The 22,500-nt window shown below is 48.3% G+C and overlaps 1 pseudogene across 1 annotated transcript in view; it reads left to right on the top strand.

The window, feature by feature from the left end:
• LOC310856384 (leucine-rich repeat and calponin homology domain-containing protein 2-like) overlaps nucleotides 1–22,500 on the top strand; it is a 40,180-nt pseudogene that overhangs the window by 17,457 nt on the left and 223 nt on the right. Inside the window, exons 11-19 of the transcript in view lie at nucleotides 1,684–1,820; nucleotides 4,126–4,262; nucleotides 6,577–6,667; nucleotides 7,133–7,229; nucleotides 9,412–9,515; nucleotides 19,775–19,833; nucleotides 20,798–20,900; nucleotides 21,532–21,601; nucleotides 21,781–21,842. The product of the transcript in view is annotated as a leucine-rich repeat and calponin homology domain-containing protein 2-like (transcript). The remainder of the gene's footprint in view (nucleotides 1–1,683; nucleotides 1,821–4,125; nucleotides 4,263–6,576; nucleotides 6,668–7,132; nucleotides 7,230–9,411; nucleotides 9,516–19,774; nucleotides 19,834–20,797; nucleotides 20,901–21,531; nucleotides 21,602–21,780; nucleotides 21,843–22,500) is intronic.

Here is a 22,500-nt window from a genome sequence, read left to right as displayed (position 1 = left end):
TCTGCCTGCCTGCCTGCCTGCCTGCCTGTTATTAATCATATTATAATATCATTAAAATATTAACATACTCATTAATGATTGGTCCAGAGCTGTGTGAAGCTGCCTCTCCTCAATAATCGGTTCTATAGCGAGCAGAAAGAATCAATAATAAGCAGACTTGGCAACCTGACTGTAGAAAGTAACAGTACAGTAAAGAACCTGGGGGTCATTATTGATTCTGAATTGAATTTTAATTCACACATTAATCATGTTACCAAGATTGCCTTTTTTCACCTTAGAAATATTGCACGAATCAGAGCCTATTTGTCTTTGGACGATGCAAAAACGCTAATCCACGCCTTTGTTTTTTCTCGGCTTGATTACTGCAATGCACTTTTTTCAGGACTGCCTAAGAAAACAACTGACAGATTACAACTTGTCCAAAATGCAGCAGCCAGAGTTTTAACTAGAACTAAGATGAGAGAACATATTACTCCAGTTTTGGCTTCACTGCACTGGCTTCCGGTTGTTTTTAGGATTGATTTTAAAATTCTTTTACTTGTCTATAAAGCTCTCAATGGTCTCGCACCTTCCTACCTACATGACTGCCTGCCTAAATATGTCCCAAATATGTCCCAAACCTTCCTACCTACATGACCTGCTCGCTTTGCCTAAAAAAAATGGCAACTAAAAAATACGGGGAAGCAGCTTTTTGCTTCTACGGGCCGTCGGCATGGAACAAGCTCCCACTGTACCTTCGTCAGGCAGCCTCTGTAGACATTTTTAAAGCTCAGCTCAAGACCCACTTCTACAATATTGCTTTTAAGTGATCTTATATTTTTTTTGTTATTCATGTCCTCACTGTATTGCATTACTGCTTGTTTTTTTTAATGTCGTTGCCTTGCTTTTCTTTTATTCTCCATTGTTCTGTAAAGCACTTTGAGCTGCATTTCATGTCATGAAAGGTGCTATACAAATAAAGTTTTATTGTTATTATTATTATTAACATCTCATTAACATACTCATTCATGATTTGTCCAGAGCTGCCTCTCCTCATTAACATATCATTAACACAATTGGAACATAACACGTGTGAGCACGTCATAAGGATCCCGAAATATTAGTGCCTCTGACGTGTGAGGACGTCCTAGCGACGTCCTAGCGACGTCCCAGCGACGCAAGAATATTCAGAATTTTCCTATTATTATTTTTTGGCATTTTGCTTTTCGCTTGCCGTATGCTAACGCTCAGTGCAACTATTAGCTTGTTATTGACTCCCATGTTAGCGAGGCGGAAAGAATGACTCGTATCTCCTAATCCAGGGCGCTCTCCGTGGTGATGAATAGAGCGATATGCTGGCGCTTCATTTCTGCTCCTCATCCGTCTCTCTCCCGCAAAATATGAACGCTTTTTGGAGCGTAAAACAATATATTAAGATGATCGGGGATGTGAGGTATCTTTGTAAAGTCAACTTTTTTAGGCAAGTGTTTCCTGTTTCATGGCTTTCAAAGTAAAAGCGATCAGACAACTCTGGCACTCTATAGCCTTTATTTTGAAGGCACTCGCGGTACTAAATGTGTTAACATCTCATCTGCATACAGAGCTGTGCGAGCTGCCTCTCATCATTAACATCTCATTAACATCTCATCTGCATACAGAGCTGTGCGAGCTGCCTCTCCTCATTAACATCTCATCTGCATACAGAGCTGTGCGAGCTGCCTCTCGTCCGGCTGGACATCTCGTGCAACCAGATCACAGAGATCCCCGCCGCCTACAGGAGGATGAGGGAACTGCAGCACATCATCCTGGACAACAACCCCATGCAGAGCCCCCCCGCACAGGTGTGTGTGTGTGCGTGTGTGTGTGTGTGTGTGTGGCTTACACAGCAGAGCCCCCCCGCACAGGTGCGTGTCATTTGAACTTGTCCAAAACTCTCTCGACCTCAGATCAAATGGTTGGTTACGCTACGTCGTGCCCCCAACTAAATCTGAGGCTGGGAAAAAAAGCATTTCTTATTTCGGACCCTGGTCTTGGAATGACCTACAGTCCAGACTCAAACTGGACCCTGGTCTCTGAATGACCTACAGTCCAGACTCAAACTGGACCCTGGTCTCTGAATGACCTACAGTCCAGACTCAAACTGGACCCTGGTCTTGGAATGACCTACAGTCCAGACTCAAACTGGACCCTGGTCTTGGAATGACCTACAGTCCAGACTCAAACTGGCTGCTGTGATTCCCCTAGTGAGCTTTAAATGGATTGCCATCATGGGGCACACTTCCCATACACTGCTCCTGCTTTGACGTATAGAAACTGTCTGCTTGCTTTTTTAGTCAACTAGCAATTCCCGTTGCTTAGATCTTTTAGTCCTTATTGGTCGCGTTCCTGTTCTCCCTTTTAGCTTCTTCGGTAGTGGGTACTGTATTTATGAGCATTGTATGTCTGTCCTGTTTTTTGTTGTTAGATATTTAACCAGGGGGGCAGTCAGACAGATATTTAACCAGGGGGGCAGTCAGACAGATATTTAACCAGGGGGGCAGTCAGACAGATATTTAACCAGGGAGGCAGTCAGACAGATATTTAACCAGGGGGGCAGTCAGACAGATATTTAACCAGGGGGGCAGTCAGACAGATATTTAACCAGGGGGGCAGTCAGACAGATATTTAACCAGGGGGGCAGTCAGACAGATATTTAACCAGGGGGGCAGTCAGACAGATATTTAACCAGGGGGGCAGTCAGACAGATATTTAACCAGGGGGGCAGTCAGACAGATATTTAACCAGGGGGGGCAGTCAGACAGATATTTAACCAGGGGGGCAGTCAGACAGATATTTAACCAGGGGGGCAGGCAGACAGATATTTAACCAGGAGGGCAGTCAGACAGATATTTAACCAGGGGGGCAGTCAGACAGATATTTAACCAGGGGGGCAGTCAGACAGATATTTAACCAGGGGGGCAGTCAGACAGATATTTAACCAGGGGGGCAGTCAGACAGATATTTAACCAGGGGGGCAGTCAGACAGATATTTTGTGAAGCCACTAAGGAAATCGGGACTTCCTGAAAGTTCATATAATGGCCTGTTGTGGCGCTGTCTGTCATTGGGCCCAGAAAAACCCATAGCCCCATAGAAGTCCATGTATTTGGGCCCAACTTCACCTAGACTGTATTACCTTAATAAACATGGTCATGAATACTTTCTGCTTCCAGTCACTAGTTTAAAGTCTCATTTCTAATGTCATAATATTCTTTTTGGAAAATGATGGTCCTATTTATTAAAGTCACGTATGTTCTGAGGGGCGTGGCTACCGTTACAGTCTATGATCGGGATCCCCCTCCCACTTGAGTCAAAATAAAAACCAACGGAGAAGAAGGGGGGAAGTCCCGCCTCGTTGTCTGGGCCAGCCAATGGGCCAGCTGGGCCCAAACAGAGCCAGCCAATGGCCAGCTGGGCCCAAACGGATCTAGAAAGATGGCGACTTACAATACAAGGACTGACAGGCTTCATTTTACGTCCATATCAGACCCGGGGAACGCTTTGTCCATATTTCTTTTACAGTCTATGGACAAAACGCATGTTTTAGAGACTGGTTTCAGTTACACCATTTAAATGATTGTAACGACACAAACATTTAGGTCTACAGTCAGTCTACCAAATGTTAATGTTTTACTTTATCTGTGACTCTTTTTTTTTGGTGGCAAGACTAACTGTTCAGGAGAGGAGAAGGACTGATTTTTCTTTTTTCTAATAGCATACTACTGTGTAACCTGACGCTGCCAGATCCAAGAAGCTTGCTACACAAATTTGTTTCACAGCTTATTGGGATCTGGGATCGCGGAAGCAAATTCGATGACGGGCTGTTCCTTTTTTTCAAGATACTTGGTAGATGATTGGATGGGACCGTCTGTCTATCACCGTGTGGGCGTGCAAACACAACCAATCATATTGACGTGTCTATATAGCTTCACATCCGGTTTCGCCCATGTCCCGCCCTTAGCTCACGCTGATTGGTCCGGTACGGAACGGATTTTTGTCAGCTCAACTCCCTGAGAGATCCCAGATGAGTGCTGTGTTGGGGAACATGGTTACCCAATACCGCCCTCATCTGGCAGCGTCAGGTTAACTACTGTGCATTGTGTCTCCAGATCTGTCTGAAGGGCAAGGTGCACATCTTTAAGTACCTCCACATGCAGGCGTGTCGGACGGACAAGAAACCCGACTCTCTGGACCTGCCGTCGTCTCTGGGGAAACGCTGCTGCCTCCCCCAGCCCCTTACAGACAGGTCAGTACCCTGGTTAAACCCTGCTGCCTCCCCCAGCCCCTTACAGACAGGTCAGTACCCTGGTTAAACGCTGCTGCCTCCCCCAGCCCCTTACAGACAGGTCAGTACCCTGGTTAAACGCTGCTGCCTCCCCCTTACAGACAGGTCAGTACCCTGGTTAAACCCTGCTGCCTCCCCCTTACAGACAGGTCAGTACCCTGGTTAAACCCTGCTGCCTCCCCCAGCCCCTTACAGACAGGTCAGTACCCTGGTTAAACCCTGCTGCCTCCCCCAGCCCCTTACAGACAGGTCAGTACCCTGGTTAAACGCTGCTGCCTCCCCCTTACAGACAGGTCAGTACCCTGGTTAAACCCTGCTGCCTCCCCCAGCCCCTTACAGACAGGTCAGTACCCTGGTTAAACGCTGCTGCCTCCCCCCCAGCCCCTTACAGACAGGTCAGTACCCTGGTTAAACACTGCTGCCTCCCCCAGCCCCTTACAGACAGGTCAGTACCCTGGTTAAACCCTGCTGCCTCCCCCAGCCCCTTACAGACAGGTCAGTACCCTGGTTAAACGCTGCTGCCTCCCCCTTACAGACAGGTCAGTACCCTGGTTAAACGCTGCTGCCTCCCCCAGCCCCTTACAGACAGGTCAGTACCCTGGTTAAACCCTGCTGCCTCCCCCAGCCCCTTACAGACAGGTCAGTACCCTGGTTAAACGCTGCTGCCTCCCCCAGCCCCTTACAGACAGGTCAGTACCCTGGTTAAACCCTGCTGCCTCCCCCAGCCCCTTACAGACAGGTCAGTACCCTGGTTAAACGCTGCTGCCTCCCCCTTACAGACAGGTCAGTACCCTGGTTAAACCCTGCTGCCTCCCCCAGCCCCTTACAGACAGGTCAGTACCCTGGTTAAACGCTGCTGCCTCCCCCAGCCCCTTACAGACAGGTCAGTACCCTGGTTAAACGCTGCTGCCTCCCCCAGCCCCTTACAGACAGGTCAGTACCCTGGTTAAACGCTGCTGCCTCCCCCAGCCCCTTACAGACAGGTCAGTACCCTGGTTAAACGCTGCTGCCTCCCCCAGCCCCTTACAGACAGGTCAGTACCCTGGTTAAACCCTGCTGCCTCCCCCTTACAGACAGGTCAGTACCCTGGTTAAACCCTGCTGCCTCCCCCAGCCCCTTACAGACAGGTCAGTACCCTGGTTAAACGCTGCTGCCTCCCCCAGCCCCTTACAGACAGGTCAGTACCCTGGTTAAACGCTGCTGCCTCCCCCTTACAGACAGGTCAGTACCCTGGTTAAACACTGCTGCCTCCCCCAGCCCCTTACAGACAGGTCAGTACCCTGGTTAAACCCTGCTGCCTCCCCCAGCTCCTTACAGACAGGTCAGTACCCTGGTTAAACGCTGCTGCCTCCCCCTTACAGACAGGTCAGTACCCTGGTTATGTTAACCCATTCTGACCTGAGATCAGATTCTAAAAATGTCTATTACAATTTACAATGTAGGCATTTATCAGACGCTCTTAATCCAGAGTGACTTACATTAAGCAAGAACAAAAGCATGGGAATACATCACATAAAAGTATTTATCATGAAACATGCGTAAGCTAAGAAAGTAACAGTGGAATATCTATATAATTAAACTATACATATAAACTATACATCTTTACTACTATGCTATACATATGTACTATGGCGTGCTATGACTACATACAATACAATTACAGTGCTGTCTACATAACATGCTATAAGTCTGTATCAAATGTTATATAATCCAACAGAAATGCTAATAATGCTATTACATCCTGACAGTTACATTATTAACCCATTCTGACCTGAGTTCAGATTTCTTAAAGTGTCTTAGATTTTTCAAAAATAGCAGACCTACAAGCTCGTATCGCGCCACTCGGTGGCGCGATATGAGCTTGTAGATCTGCTATTTTTCAATAGCTAAAGCATAACATGATGCCGACACCAAAATGGGTGCCCAGATCAGATTCATACGAGGTTTCCACTGGACACACACACACTGGTCTGATTAACCCATTCTGACCTGAGATCAGATTCCGTTTAAACATCCGCTAGCTTTCTGCACTGTCACACAGTCATGTCCGCGATGCTATGCGATCATCGTTTATTTTAATTTATAAGTCAAATTAAGCTCTAATCAAGCCCCGAATATCGCATTTTACGCAGCGATGCAGATTTTAGGTAGAGGCCGTTAGCCAAACATGCTAAAAGTTGCTATACGTCATTTAAAACGAAGCCCCCGATGATAAGGAAAATAAAACAATACCGTCGAGGTCAATGAGAGGTTAATAAAAATGTGTTTCCTACAGCATGGAGGACTTCTACCCCAGTAGAAACCACGGGCCGGACTCGGGGATCGGGAGCGACAACGGCGACAACAAGAGACTGTCCACCACAGAGGTCAGAGGTCAAGCATTTACAGTACGTCAGCCGTAAAACACGGCAGCTGGATCCATGTGTAGGATTTGGGAATGTTCAACCTCTCCTCTCCTCTCCTCTCCTCTCCTCTCCTCTCCTCTCCTCTCCTCTCCTCTCCTCTCCTCTCCTCTCCTCTCCTCTCCTCTCCTCTCCTCTCCCCTCCTCTCCCCTCCCCTCTCCTCCCTCTCCTCTCCTCTCCTCTCCTCTCCTCTCCTCTCCTCTCCTCTCCTCTCCTCTCCTCTCCTCTCCTCTCCTCTCCTCTCCTCTCCTCTCCTCTCCTCTCCTCTCCTCTCCTCTCCTCTCCTCTCCTCTCCTCTCCTCTCCTCTCCCCTCCCCTCCCCTCCCCTCCCCCCCTCCCCCCCCCCTCCCCTCCCCCTCCCTCCCCTCCCCTCCCCCCTCTCCTCTCCTCTCCCCTCCCCTCCCCTCCCCTCCCCTCCCCTCCCCCAGCCCTCAGACGATGACACCATCAGTCTCCACTCCCAGGTTTCGGAGACAGCGCGGGCCGACGCCCTCTCTCTGCTCTCCAAGATGGACCCCTGCAAAGGTGACCTTATGACCTGTGATTTCTCCCTTTAGCCAAATCACTTACTTACTTATGCCTACTACCCCTTCTGGGGCATAGGCCTGGAGCAGTCTGGAGCAACGGAAGCTCTGATCACGAGTGAAATATAAATGCTTCCGTCGTACAGTCTGGAGCGACGGAAGCTCTGATCATGAGTCAAATATAAATGCTTCAGTCATACAGTCTGGAGCAACGGAAGCTCTGATCATGAGTAAAATATAAATGCTTCCGTCGTACAGTCTGGAGCAACGGAAGCTCTGATCATGAGTAAAATATAAATGCTTCCGTCGTACAGTCTGGAGCAACGGAAGCTCTGATCACGAGTAAAATATAAATGCTTCCGTCGTACAGTCTGGAGCAACGGAAGCTCTGATCATGAGTAAAATATAAATGCTTCCGTCGTACAGTCTGGAGCAACGGAGGCTCTGATCACGAGTAAAATATAAATGCTTCCGTCGTACAGTCTGGAGCAACGGAAGCTCTGATCATGAGTAAAATATAAATGCTTCCGTCGTACAGTCTGGAGCAACGGAAGCTCTGATCATGAGTAAAATATAAATGCTTCCGTCGTACAGTCTGGAGCAACGGAAGCTCTGATCATGAGTAAAATATAAATGCTTCCGTCGTACAGTCTGGAGCAACGGAAGCTCTGATCACGAGTAAAATATAAATGCTTCCGTCGTACAGTCTGGAGCAACGGAAGCTCTGATCATGAGTAAAATATAAATGCTTCCGTCGTACAGTCTGGAGCAACGGAAGCTCTGATCACGAGTAAAATATAAATGCTTCCGTCGTACAGTCTGGAGCAACGGAAGCTCTGATCATGAGTAAAATATAAATGCTTCCGTCGTACAGTCTGGAGCAACGGAAGCTCTGATCATGAGTAAAATATAAATGCTTCCGTCGTACAGTCTGGAGCAACGGAAGCTCTGATGATGAGTAAAATATAAAGCGGAAGTGAAGCCCCCTATGATTAGGGTTGGGATTCGGAACCGGGTCCATTTCAGACCCGGTTCCGACATTGCGGATCCGGAGCCGGTTCCATCGTTTTTTTATTAACGGTTCCCCAAACGGATCTCATCAGTCGTCATTTAGCTCCGCTGTGTCTGTGCCTGCATGCAAGCAGAGCCTGGGGTGACGTCACCCCACCTACATGAGTGAGTGGGGTCGGGGAGGATACGCCCACTGTTCTGTGCATTCAGCGACCGCTGTGGAGCGAGTGGGACAGTATGTCGCCAAAGTGTGGTTAACAGAGAGGGAAATGACTGAGGCTGAGCAGTGAGCATGCAAAGTGCAATAAATGCGAGAGTTGCTAGCAAAGGTTGTTGCAACTTGTACCACGTGAACATAGAGGAAACATCTCAAAATCAATATGCCTACACATCGCGTTTGAGAGCCATGCGGAAAGCCGTGCGGCCCGTGCCTGCTCTCCCCGCAGCTCCACCACAGCCAGCGGGGGACGATCTGATGCAAGGCTGGTTTACTTTCCCCAGGCTAGTAACGTAATGGAAAATAAAAACTACTAACGTGCTTTTAATTTGGCTCTAAATTAATTGCGTGGCTGTTGAGAGCCCAGCGTTTAGGTGCATATACCGCCATAGATTGATTACTTTATAAACAATTTGCAGAAAAAAAGCACAGGAACGTAGCCTACAGTTCAATACAAGGTCTGCTATAATCCAAGAAAGCACTATGGCTTGTTTCCATATGTTCATATTAAATTAATTTGAACATTAAAGACAACATTTGTCACTACAACAATATCATTATTGTGTACTGTAAATTTAATATACAGTACAAATTGCAATATACAGTACAAATTGCAACAATGATATTGTTGTGGTGCCTATAGCTGCTGCTGGTGGTGGTGGTGAAGTTTAAATAATAGTGCCACCTCATAATTGTAAAGTGCATTTTCAATAATTGAATTAATTAATTTGTGTTTATTATGTACTTGGTTAGGTTAGTTATAATATAAGCATAATCTATGTCAGAAAAACGGGGAAAAAAATAATATTAGGATCCGTTAAGGGAACCGTTAGGAACCGGAACCGTTAAGAGGGATCCGGGAAGGATCCGGAACCGTTAAAATCCTAACGAATCCCAACCCTACCTATGATGCCCTTGTTTCCTTTTCCTATGTCCTCGTTTCCTTTCCTTCCAGATCAGGACCTGTATGACTTCATAGATCCTAACCCAGAGGATGACTGCGTGCTGCTTTCGGAGGACGGGGGTCCACAGGGGGGGGTCCATGTGTCCTACATTAAGGTACATGTTACTGTCAGAGGACGTGGGGGGTCCTTATGGGGGGTCCATGTGTCCTACATTAAGGTACATGTTACTGTCAAGGTACATGTTACTGTCAGAGGACGTGGGGGGTCCTTAGGGGGGGTCCATGTGTCCTGCATTAAGGTACATGTTACTGTCAGAGGACGTGGGGGGTCCTTAGGGGGGGTCCATGTGTCCTACATTAAGGTACATGTTACTGTCAGAGGACGTGGGGGGTCCTTAGGGGGGGTCCATGTGTCCTACATTAAGGTACATGTTACTGTCAGAGGACGTGGGGGGTCCTTAGGGGGGGTCCATGTGTCCTACATTAAGGTACATGTTACTGTCAGAGGACGTGGGGGGTCCTTAGGGGGGGTCCATGTGTCCTACATTAAGGTACATGTTACTGTCAGAGGACGTGGGGGGGGTCCTTAGGGGGGGTCCATGTGTCCTACATTAAGGTACATGTTACTGTCAGAGGACGGGGGGGGTCCTTAGGGGGGGTCCATGTGTCCTACATTAAGGTACATGTTACTGTCAGAGGACGTGGGGGGGGGTCCATAGGGGGGGTCCATGTGTCCTACATTAAGGTACATGTTACCGTCAGAGGACGTGGGGGGGGTCCTTAGGGGGGGTCCATGTGTCCTACATTAAGGTACATGTTACTGTCAGAGGACGGGGGGGGTCCTTAGGGGGGGTCCATGTGTCCTACATTAAGGTACATGTTACTGTCAGAGGACGTGGGGGGGTCCATAGGGGGGGTCCATGTGTCCTACATTAACACCCTCCGCGCCATTGCCGAAGATTAATGTCAATTAATAAAAGTAACGCTTAATGCCATTGCCTGAGATCTTCGGCAAAGGGTCTTTTCAGCGGAGAACTGTCAAGTGCAGTCTCACGCAACTGCTCTGTAAAATTCAGAGCCGTACATCAAAGCAAACGCCCACAACACGTGATCACATCACACCAGCTGCACAGTAACTAGAAAAACCTGCTTTAAATGCCACAAACAACAACAAACTATAGAGAGTAGATGCAGAGCGGGAGATTCAGAGCGGGAGAGAGAGGGAGAGACAGAGAGAGAGGACTCAGAGGAGTGTGTGAGTTGGAGAACAGTGTCAGTATATAGTATAGTATCTAAAAGTTATTCGTGCCAGTTTTATTTCTTACAGTATAGTATAGTATTATTTACTGTTATTATTATTATTATTATTTACTGTCACGGCAGAGGAGAACAAGAGAGAGTGCTGACAGCAACAGGAGTATAGATATACAGGCTAGGAAATGGCCGGCCGCGGTGGCAAATGCAATGCCAAGCACAAGAACATCAAAGTCGACCCTCGTCAGAGAACCCTATATGACTTCATGCGACCTGAAAACAGACCTGACAGCAAGGAACCTGTACCCCCAGACCCAGAGCCAATGCAGGGAGAGCGCCAGAATTTCCCGCCCCCCGTACCCCTTCCTAAGGCGGGGAAGAAGAAGGAGCCAAGTCAGCCAACACAGGGAAGTAGCCCCCCCCCCTCGCCATCGTTGAACGATATAAAGAGACTAAAAAAAGAGCCAACAGATGCAGAGTTTGCAGACAGTTCCCTGCAACCCACCCCCCATCTATCCGTGGACAATAAAAAAAAAAAGAAGCCAGCAAAGGCTGGTGACAATGTAGCCTCGGGCTGCGGCAGCAGCATTACAAAAAAAAAGACGCCAGAAAAGTCTGGTAACAATGTAGCCTCGGCCAGCAATAGGCCTACGGAGAAAAAGGCGCAGCAACAGCAAGCACAGGCCGCTGTAAATAAAAAAAATAAAAAGGTCAAGAAACCAACACAATCAGACGGTTCCCAATGCCTGCACCCCCCTCCCAATCCATCCGTTGACAACAACAAAAACAAAAACAAGAAGAAAGCTGTGCTCCCAGCACCTGTTGGTGAGCCATCTACGGTTCCACAGGCAGAGCGTCACCTACCTGAAGCCGATCCTGGCGATGGCGTCAATGTCCGGAAAAGCAAAAGAAAATCCATTTCTGAACCCCCCCGTTACACAGATCCTTGCACCGACACGGAAAGCGAGATCGACTCTGATTGCGACCGAACTGTAGATCCCAATTACCAGCCAAGTCCAGGAAGGCCGCCGTGTCCATCTCTCTATTCCACGGGTAAGAAGTTGAAACAAACTTTTTTCTTTATTGTATCGACTCATTAGCTAGCCTGTCTTTGCGATCATGGTGTGTGTGTGTGTGTGTGTGGGGGGGGGGGCTAGTGGATTTCCAATCCGGAGTAACTTTCAGCCCCGCCCTCTCTCACACGAACACACACACACACACACACACACACACGCACGCACGCGCGCGCACACAAGCGCTCCGGAGGGCGGTCATTTGGGTCTGAAATCAATGACACTCTCTGCGGCGCGTTGTGAGCTTGTAGATATGCTATTTTCATGCCATGGTCTAGCACTGTTTACATTTTGCTGTGCAATAGTCTTTGTGTATTGGCTGCATATACGTGCAGAGAGATCAAAGTGTCAGACTATAATGGCTTATTCGAGACTTTGTTGATACTGCAAATAGCAGATATACAAGCTCACGACCATGGCATGCACCAACGCCATTTGGGAAAAATAAATAAATATGCTATTTTCTGAAAATATCTATCTACAAGCTCACAATGCGCCACAGCAACGCGCTGGATCCTTTAGTCAGTTATTATTTATTGACTATATTGTCAATAATTTAGTGTTAGTTTTAGTCAATGAAATCAACACTACACGTGATATTTACAAAACAATTTATTTTATGTCAGATGAGGAGGCTGCTGGTGATGAGGATGAGTCTGCTGTGGATCCTTCCACATCCGGTGCAGCACCAGCACCACCTGCAGGCCGTAAAAAAGGTAAGAACATTTTTCTGCTATCACACTTTTTTACCACACGAAAAAATCACACTCATGTGAAGTGAGGGGCGCTCTTATCAGCATACATCACATTCCATGCCCAGCCAATCAAGTGAGCACATTCCATGTTCATACATACACACATACAGATGCTTTGTCTGTATTTACAGGTCGCAAGGCAGCTGAGGAGGATCCTCTGTGGTCCGACAGGAAGGACGACTGGCATCCAGAGGAGTTCCCGTTCACTGCCACTCCCGGTCCTCGCGGTGCTGCGGCTGAGCTCCAGTCAGACGACGCCATTGACTTTGTGGAGCTGTTTCTCACGGACGGCCTGCTCCAGGATGTGTGCGACCAGACCAACCTTTATGCCCAGCAGAAAACGCCAAGCAACCTGCCACATGCTAGGGCCCATTCCTGGAAGCCAGTCACACTGATGGAACTAAAACGGTTCTTCGGGCTGCTGTTCCTCACTGGTCTGGTTGAGAAGGGTGAGCTGGGACAATACTGGTCAACAGATGAGCCAGTAGCAACGCCCTACTTCAACAAAATAATGTCTAGAAACAGATTCCAGATAATCTGGAGTAATTTGCACTTCACAGACAACACCACTCTGAACAAGAATGACAGGTTGTGCAAAATACGCCCAGTCTTGGATTTCCTGCTTTCCAGGTTCAGAGGGCTGTTCACACCAGGCCAGAACATCAGCATAGATGAAGGTATGTTGCTCTGGAGAGGTAGATTGGCGTTCAAGGTCTACAACAGTGCGAAACCAATCAAATTTGGCATTTTATCCTACATCCTGTGTGACAGTGAGACAGGATATTGTGTCAACATGAAGCCTTACAGTGGAAAGTCTACAGAGGAGACTCAGACCACTGTGCCCAAGCTGCAACAAATAGTCACCTTTCTGCTCGATGGCTTGGCTGGCTTTGGTTTCCGTTTATTTATGGATAACTTTTATAACTCTGTGCGCCTGTGTCAAGTTCTCCTCGGTCTGCAGATCCATACATGCGGCACCATGAGGAAACATCGAGGGGAACCAGAAGCCATAAAAGCGTTGGTCTGGTCGAAAAAAGAAAAAGGCCTTACAGTGATGCGGCACAACGAGAATGTGATGGTGGTCGGGTGGCTGGACAAGAGGGTTGTCAGGATGGTATCCACGTTCCATCACCATGAGATGACATGGGTCCAGGAGAAGCAGAAAGGAAGGAAGGAGCCGGTGCCGATGCTGAAGCCTGAGGCCATAGCGGACTACAATAAATACATGAACGGAGTGGATAAATTAGATCAGAATCTGTCCTACTATTACTTCACCAGGAGGACATGCAAGTGGACCAAGAAGTTCATCATGTATTTATTCCAGATCGCCGTGTTCAATGCCTATGTCATCTACAAGGCTAAAAACCCAGCGGGCAGCTGTAAGTCCCTGTACTCCTTCATCCTCAGTACAGTCAAGTCCTGGACCACCCTGCCCCTGAGAGAGAGGGCGAGAGAGGAAGCAGGAGAGGAAGAACACCATGACCCACCTGAGATGGCACCAAGGGCACCGTACCTCCACGACCCTGCTACCAGGCTGGATGGCAGAGTTGCAGCCCACATATTGGTCCGCATCAAAAGCACCAAAAAGAAGTACCCCAGTAAAAGATGCAGGGTATGTCACAGAAGGGGGGTGCGCCACGAGACAAGGGTGCAGTGCAGGAGTTGCAACATGCCCTTGTGTCCTGGGGAATGTGCCACACGGTACCACAGTTTGGTAAACTATGCTGCTCAGTAACTTCTCCACGCACGCACGCACAATGCAGTGGTTTTCAAATTCTGTATCCAGCATTGTATTTATTTATTTATGTATTTATTTATTTATTTATTTATTTATTTATTTAGTTAGTTTATTCATTTATTTATCATTGGATTTGATTTAGTCCACAATTCCATGTTGTATTGATGTTTCATGATGTATTGATGGTACCACTGAAGGGTCCATTTGGTTTCATGTCCATTTGATTTCATTGTTGAGGGGCGCACACTCATATGCCCAGCTTTCGAATGGAATGTACACACAAACATTGAAGACAAGTGTGTACTGTACTGTACTGTACTGTACATTACTGTACTCTACTGTACATTACTGTACACTACTGTACTTTACATTACTGTATTCTATTGTACATTACTGTACTCTACTGTACATTACATTACTGTACACTACTGTACTTTACATTACTGTACACTACTGTACATTACATTACTGTACACTACTGTACTTTACATTACTGTACACTACTGTACATTGCATTGCTGTACTCTACTGTACATTACTCTACTCTACTGTACATTACTGTACACTACTGTACATTGATGTACTCTACATTGCTGTACTCTACTGTACATTGCTGTACATTACTGTACTCTACTGTACATTTCTGTACTCTACTGTACATTACTGTACTCTATTCTACTCTACTGTACTGTGCTCCACTGTACTGTACTGTACTGCAATCCACTGTACTGCAATCCACTGTATTGTACTGTACTGTACTCGACTATACTGTTTTGCTCTCTTCTGTACTGTACCATAATGTAGCATACTAGACCATACTGAACTGTGCCATACTGTACTATACGGTACTTTACAATATTGTGTGTACTGTACATGTACAAACATTGAACACAAGCGTGTACTGTAAAAAAAAAACATTGATTTTGGTAGTGTATACTGTAATATGAAAATAAAGTAGAATCTTGAACCCTGGAACGTATTATTATTATAACTTTGAATGGCTCAAATGATTTTGTTGATTGTAAAAAAATCTAAATTGAAGTAGACTTCCTAATCTTTCATTTGAAATATGTCGTGACTATGTAATAGCAGAAACAAATCTATAGTGACATGTTTCACAAAAACGTGTATAACTCCAGAAGTATTCTGAAACTGCTTTATCTGCTGAAACCACACTCCATTCAATTGGTCACAACTCCATAACAGCACATTGTATCAACTCAGTTTATTTTTTCCATGATAGCAGACATTTTCCCGTTTCTTTTAAGGTATTTCGTGTTTACAAATTCCAATCAGAAAATATTCTGTGAATTATTTTATATTGCCCTATGTCTTCAAAAACAGCTGGCAGAGCTTATCTGGTTATTATGAGAATATCTGGCAGTCAAAGTGTTAAGGTACATGTTACTGTCAGAGGACGTGGGGGGTCCTTAGGGGGGGTCCATGTGTCCTACATTAAGGTACATGTTACTGTCAGAGGACGGGGGGGGGGTCCATAGGGGGGGTCCATGTGTCCTACATTAAGGTACATGTTACTGTCAGAGGACGGGGGGGGGGTCCTTAGGGGGGGTCCATGTGTCCTACATTAAGGTACATGTTACTGTCAGAGGACGTGGGGGGTCCTTAGGGGGGGTCCATGTGTCCTACATTAAGGTACATGTTACTGTCAGAGGACGTGGGGGGGTCCTTAGGGGGGGTCCATGTGTCCTGCATTAAGGTACATGTTACTGTCAGAGGACGGGGGGGGGGTCCTTAGGGGGGGTCCATGTGTCCTACATTAAGGTACATGTTACTGTCAGAGGACGGGGGGGGGTCCTTAGGGGGGGTCCATGTGTCCTACATTAAGGTACATGTTACTGTCAGAGGACGGGGGGGGGGTCCTTAGGGGGGGTCCATGTGTCCTACATTAAGGTACATGTTACTGTCAGAGGACGTGGGGGGGGTCCTTAGGGGGGGTCCATGTGTCCTACATTAAGGTACATGTTACTGTCAGAGGACGTGGGGGGGGTCCTTAGGGGGGGTCCATGTGTCCTACATTAAGGTACATGTTACTGTCAGAGGACGTGGGGGGGTCCTTAGGGGGGGTCCATGTGTCCTACATTAAGGTACATGTTACTGTCAGAGGACGTGGGGGGGGTCCATAGGGGGGGTCCATGTGTCCTACATTAAGGTACATGTTACTGTCAGAGGACGTGGGGGGTCCTTAGGGGGGGTCCATGTGTCCTACATTAAGGTACATGTTACCGTCAGAGGACGTGGGGGGGGTCCATAGGGGGGGTCCATGTGTCCTACATTAAGGTACATGTTACTGTCAGAGGACGTGGGGGGGGGTCCTTAGGGGGGGTCCATGTGTCCTACATTAAGGTACATGTTACTGTCAGAGGACGTGGGGGGTCCTTAGGGGGGGTCCTTGTGTCCTACATTAAGGTACATGTTACTGTCAGAGGACGTGGGGGGTCCTTAGGGGGGGTCCATGTGTCCTACATTAAGGTACATGTTACTGTCAGAGGACGTGGGGGGGTCCTTAGGGGGGGTCCATGTGTCCTACATTAAGGTACATGTTACTGTCAGAGGACGGGGGGGGTCCTTAGGGGGGGTCCATGTGTCCTACATTAAGGTACATGTTACTGTCAGAGGACGTGGGGGGGTCCTTAGGGGGGGTCCATGTGTCCTACATTAAGGTACATGTTACTGTCAGAGGACGGGGGGGGGTCCTTAGGGGGGGTCCATGTGTCCTACATTAAGGTACATGTTACTGTCAGAGGACGTGGGGGGTCCTTAGGGGGGGTCCATGTGTCCTACATTAAGGTACATGTTACTGTCAGAGGACGTGGGGGGTCCTTAGGGGGGGTCCATGTGTCCTACATTAAGGTACATGTTACTGTCAGAGGACGTGGGGGGTCCTTAGGGGGGGTCCATGTGTCCTACATTAAGGTACATGTTACTGTCAGAGGACGTGGGGGGGTCCTTAGGGGGGGTCCATGTGTCCTACATTAAGGTACATGTTACTGTCAGAGGACGTGGGGGGTCCTTAGGGGGGGTCCATGTGTCCTACATTAAGGTACATGTTACTGTCAGAGGACGTGGGGGGGGGTCCTTAGGGGGGGTCCATGTGTCCTACATTAAGGTACATGTTACTGTCAGAGGACGTGGGGGGTCCTTAGGGGGGGTCCATGTGTCCTACATTAAGGTACATGTTACTGTCAGAGGACGTGGGGGGGGTCCTTAGGGGGGGTCCATGTGTCCTACATTAAGGTACATGTTACTGTCAGAGGACGTGGGGGGTCCTTAGGGGGGGTCCATGTGTCCTACATTAAGGTACATGTTACTGTCAGAGGACGTGGGGGGGGTCCTTAGGGGGGGTCCATGTGTCCTACATTAAGGTACATGTTACTGTCAGAGGACGTGGGGGGTCCTTAGGGGGGGTCCATGTGTCCTACATTAAGGTACATGTTACTGTCAGAGGACGCGGGGGGGTCCTTAGGGGGGGTCCATGTGTCCTACATTAAGGTACATGTTACTGTCAGAGGACGTGGGGGGTCCTTAGGGGGGGTCCATGTGTCCTACATTAAGGTACATGTTACTGTCAGAGGACGTGGGGGGGGTCCTTAGGGGGGGTCCATGTGTCCTACATTAAGGTACATGTTACTGTCAGAGGACGTGGGGGGTCCTTAGGGGGGGTCCATGTGTCCTACATTAAGGTACATGTTACTGTCAGAGGACGTGGGGGGGTCCTTAGGGGGGGTCCATGTGTCCTACATTAAGGTACATGTTACTGTCAGAGGACGTGGGGGGGTCCTTAGGGGGGGTCCATGTGTCCTACATTAAGGTACATGTTACTGTCAGAGGACGTGGGGGGGGTCCTTAGGGGGGGTCCATGTGTCCTACATTAAGGTACATGTTACTGTCAGAGGACGTGGGGGGGTCCTTAGGGGGGGTCCATGTGTCCTACATTAAGGTACATGTTACTGTCAGAGGACGTGGGGGGGGTCCTTAGGGGGGGTCCATGTGTCCTACATTAAGGTACATGTTACTGTCAGAGGACGTGGGGGGGTCCTTAGGGGGGGTCCATGTGTCCTACATTATGGTACATGTTACTGTCAGAGGACGTGGGGGGGGTCCTTAGGGGGGGTCCATGTGTCCTACATTAAGGTACATGTTACTGTCAGAGGACGTGGGGGGGGTCCTTAGGGGGGGTCCATGTGTCCTACATTAAGGTACATGTTACTGTCAGAGGACGTGGGGGGGGTCCTTAGGGGGGGTCCATGTGTCCTACATTAAGGTACATGTTACTGTCAGAGGACGTGGGGGGGTCCTTAGGGGGGGTCCATGTGTCCTACATTAAGGTACATGTTACTGTCAGAGGACGTGGGGGGGGTCCTTAGGGGGGGTCCATGTGTCCTACATTAAGGTACATGTTACTGTCAGAGGACGTGGGGGGGGTCCTTAGGGGGGGTCCATGTGTCCTACATTAAGGTACATGTTACTGTCAGAGGACGTGGGGGGGGTCCTTAGGGGGGGTCCATGTGTCCTACATTAAGGTACATGTCACTGTCAGAGGACGTGGGGGGGTCCTTAGGGGGGGTCCATGTGTCCTACATTAAGGTACATGTTACTGTCAGAGGACGTGGGGGGGGTCCTTAGGGGGGGTCCATGTGTCCTCCATGTGTCCTACATTAAGGTACATGTTACTGTCAGAGGACGTGGGGGGTCCTTAGGGGGGGTCCATGTGTCCTACATTAAGGTACATGTTACTGTCAGAGGACGTGGGGGGTCCTTAGGGGGGGTCCATGTGTCCTACATTAAGGTACATGTCACTGTCAGAGGACGTGGGGGGTCCTTAGGGGGGGTCCATGTGTCCTACATTAAGGTACATGTTACTGTCAGAGGACGTGGGGGGTCCTTAGGGGGGGGTCCATGTGTCCTACATTAAGGTACATGTTACTGTCAGAGGACGTGGGGGGGGGGGTCCATAGGGGGGGTCCACGGGGTACAGTCCCTCCCTGACATTTAGCTCTACTGGATTTATCATACGTCGATTTAACCCATTCTCGGGGCGGAAACCCCTTTTGGTGTTTTAAGCATCATGTTATGCTTTAGCTATTTAAAAATAGCAGACCTACAAGCTCGTAGCGCGCCACCGAGTGGCGCGCTACGAGCTTGTAGGTCCGCTATTTTTTTACAAATCGAAGAGCGACTGACATAGAAACATAGGCTTTTTCAGAAAACTGTCATTTTCAAACAGACATTTATAGAATCTGATCTCAGGTCAGAACGTGGGGTTAATAGCCAGATTGATATACTGTCGTGAGTCACCGCAGTGGGGGGGGGGGGCAGCCATGTTGGTTGTCTGACGCCGTTGAGTGACGGGGCCGATGGCCAATCAGCTGCTGCGGTCGGATTTCCGCGAACGACACTCACGAGCGCCGCCGTGGGCAGAAAGACTCCAGACCTGAATCGCCAGAACATGTTATGTTTTTAATGGGCGTGGCTAGCGATTCAGGGCTGGAGCCAGGCTAGCTACGCTGTACGTCTGCTGCTCATTTATAAAAGCTGTTTTGTTTTGGTGGTGTTTGTGTTTTGGTTTTTTTCAGGATCTGGAGAAGGTTCTGAACATGACCCACCAGAACAAAGACAAGGAGGAGGAGTCAGGGTGAGTAACACCATATATGGACATACTGGGAAAATGTAGCCTGGGCACCATTTCTTTTAGGGTGTCTGAACCTGTCGGGAGCGGATGCTTCCGTCAGGAGCAACGGAAGCTCTGATCACGAGTAAAATATAAATGCTTCCGTCTGGAGCAACGGAAGCTCTGATCATGAGTAAAATATAAATGCTTCCGTCGTACAGTCTGGAGCAACGGAAGCTCTGATCATGAGTAAAATATAAATGCTTCCGTCGTACAGTCTGGAGCAACGGAAGCTCTGATCATGAGTAAAATATAAATGCTTCCGTCGTACAGTCTGGAGCAACGGAAGCTCTGATCATGAGTCAAATATAAATGCTTCCGTCGTACAGTCTGGAGCAACGGAAGCTCTGATCATGAGTAAAATATAAATGCTTCCGTCGTACAGTCTGGAGCAACGGAAGCTCTGATCATGAGTAAAATATAAATGCTTCCGTCGTACAGTCTGGAGCAACGGAAGCTCTGATCATGAGTAAAATATAAATGCTTCTGTCATACAGTCTGGAGCAACGGAAGCTCTGATCACGAGTAAAATATAAATGCTTCCGTCATACAGTCTGGAACAACGGAAGCTCTGATCACGAGTAAAATATAAATGCTTCCGTCGTACAGTCTGGAGCAACAGAAGCTCTGATCATGAGTACCATAGTTCTGCTATAGAAACATGTTCTATCTCTCTGATAACAGATCTACAAGGTGGTGGACCATAGTTCTGCTATAGAAACATGTTCTATCTCTCTGATAACAGATCTACAAGGTGGTGGACCATAGTTCTGCTATAGAAACATGTTCTATCTCTCTGATAACAGATCTACAAGGTGGTGGACCATAGTTCTGCTATATAAACATGTTCTATCTCTCTGATAACAGATCTACAAGGTGGTGGACCATAGTTCTGCTATAGAAACATGTTCTATCTCTCTGACAACAGATCTGACAAGGAGGCGCGGGCGAGGAGGAGGACGAGGAGCTGAAGGAGGTTCTGACTTGAGGAAGATCGCCGTGCAGCTCCTCCAACAGGAGCAGCAGAACAGGTACCTTAACGAGACCTTAACGAGACTACAGGTACCTTAACGAGACCTTAACGAGACTACAGGTACCTTAACGAGACCTTAACGAGACTACAGGTACCTTAACGAGACCTACAGGTACCTTAACGAGACTACAGGTACCTTAACGAGACCTTAACGAGACTACAGGTACCTTAACGAGACCTTAACGAGACCTACAGGTACCTTAACGAGGCCTTAACGAGACTACAGGTACCTTAACGAGGCCTTAACGAGACTACAGGTACCTTAACGAGACCTTAACGAGACCTTAACACATCTGCTATTTCTCAACAGCTGCAGACTATAACAACGGTCAAAGTGTTCATCGCTGGACCCCACTGGTCCCCTCATCAAGATTTTTATTTTATTTAAGACTCTATTTTTTCAGTTTTTCAGAAACTGTCAGGATTTAGAAGACATCTGTAGAATCCTCCTCAGGTCTAACTGTGTGTGTTAAAATGTGTAATGTTGAGCGACAGCCCTAACCGTAGTGTGTCCATCTCTCTCTCTCCTCTCTGTCTCGCTCCTGCTCGGCTCCGCCCCCGGCTCACCCCCCCCCCCCCCCCCCCCGCTGCCCCTGATTGGCCGCTGTCTGCACGGCCCACGCCCCCAGGCGGCGCTCCCTCATCTGCAGAGCGGAGAGTCTGATCCACCGCCGCCGAAGTGACGGGCCGCGCACACAGGTACACTGTGTGTGTGTGCGTGTGCGTGTGCGCGTGCGCGTGTGCGTGCGTGCGTGTGTGTGTGCATGTGCGTGCGCCTCGCTCAGGTTCCTCAGTCATTACGGTTGTTAACTGTGTGTGTGTGTGTGTGCGTGTGCGCGTGTGTGTGTGCGCGTGTGCACGTGCGTGCGTGCGCTCAGGTTCCTCAGTCATTCCGAGGCTCCAGCAACAAGCAACGCTCCACAGCACAGACGGCGCGCAGGTATACTGATGCACTGATCTACAAGCCCTCAGTGTACTGATGGACTGATCTACAAGCCCACAGTGTACTGATGGACTGATCTACAAACACACAGTGTACTGATGGACTGATCTACAACACACAGTGTACTGATGGACTGATCTACAAACACACAGTGTACTGATGGACTGATCTACAAACACACAGTGTACTGATGGACTGATCTACAAACACACAGTGTACTGATGGACTGATCTTACAAGCCCTCAGTGTACTGATGGTACTGATCTACAAACACACAGTGTACTGATGGACTGATCTACAAACACACAGTGTACTGATGGACTGATCTACAAGCCCTCAGTGTACTGATGGCCTGATCTACAAGCCCACAGTGTACTGATGGACTGATCTACAAGCCCTCAGTGTACTGATGCACTGATCTACAAGCCCTCAGTGTACTGATGGACTGATCTACAAGCCCTCAGTGTACTGATGCACTGATCTACAAGCCCTCAGTGTACTCGATGGACTGATCTACAAGCCCTCAGTGTACTGATGCACTGATCTACAAACACACAGTGTACTGATGCACTGATCTACAAACACACAGTGTACTGATGCACTGATCTACAAACACACAGTGTACTGATGGACTGATCTACAAACACACAGTGTA

This window comes from Protomyctophum parallelum, assembly GCF_964188405.1.
Source record: "Protomyctophum parallelum genome assembly, chromosome: 1".
NCBI lineage: Eukaryota > Metazoa > Chordata > Actinopteri > Myctophiformes > Myctophidae > Protomyctophum > Protomyctophum parallelum.
The sequence above is the reverse complement of the archived record's forward strand: the minus strand, read 5'-3'. Positions and strand labels throughout refer to the sequence as shown.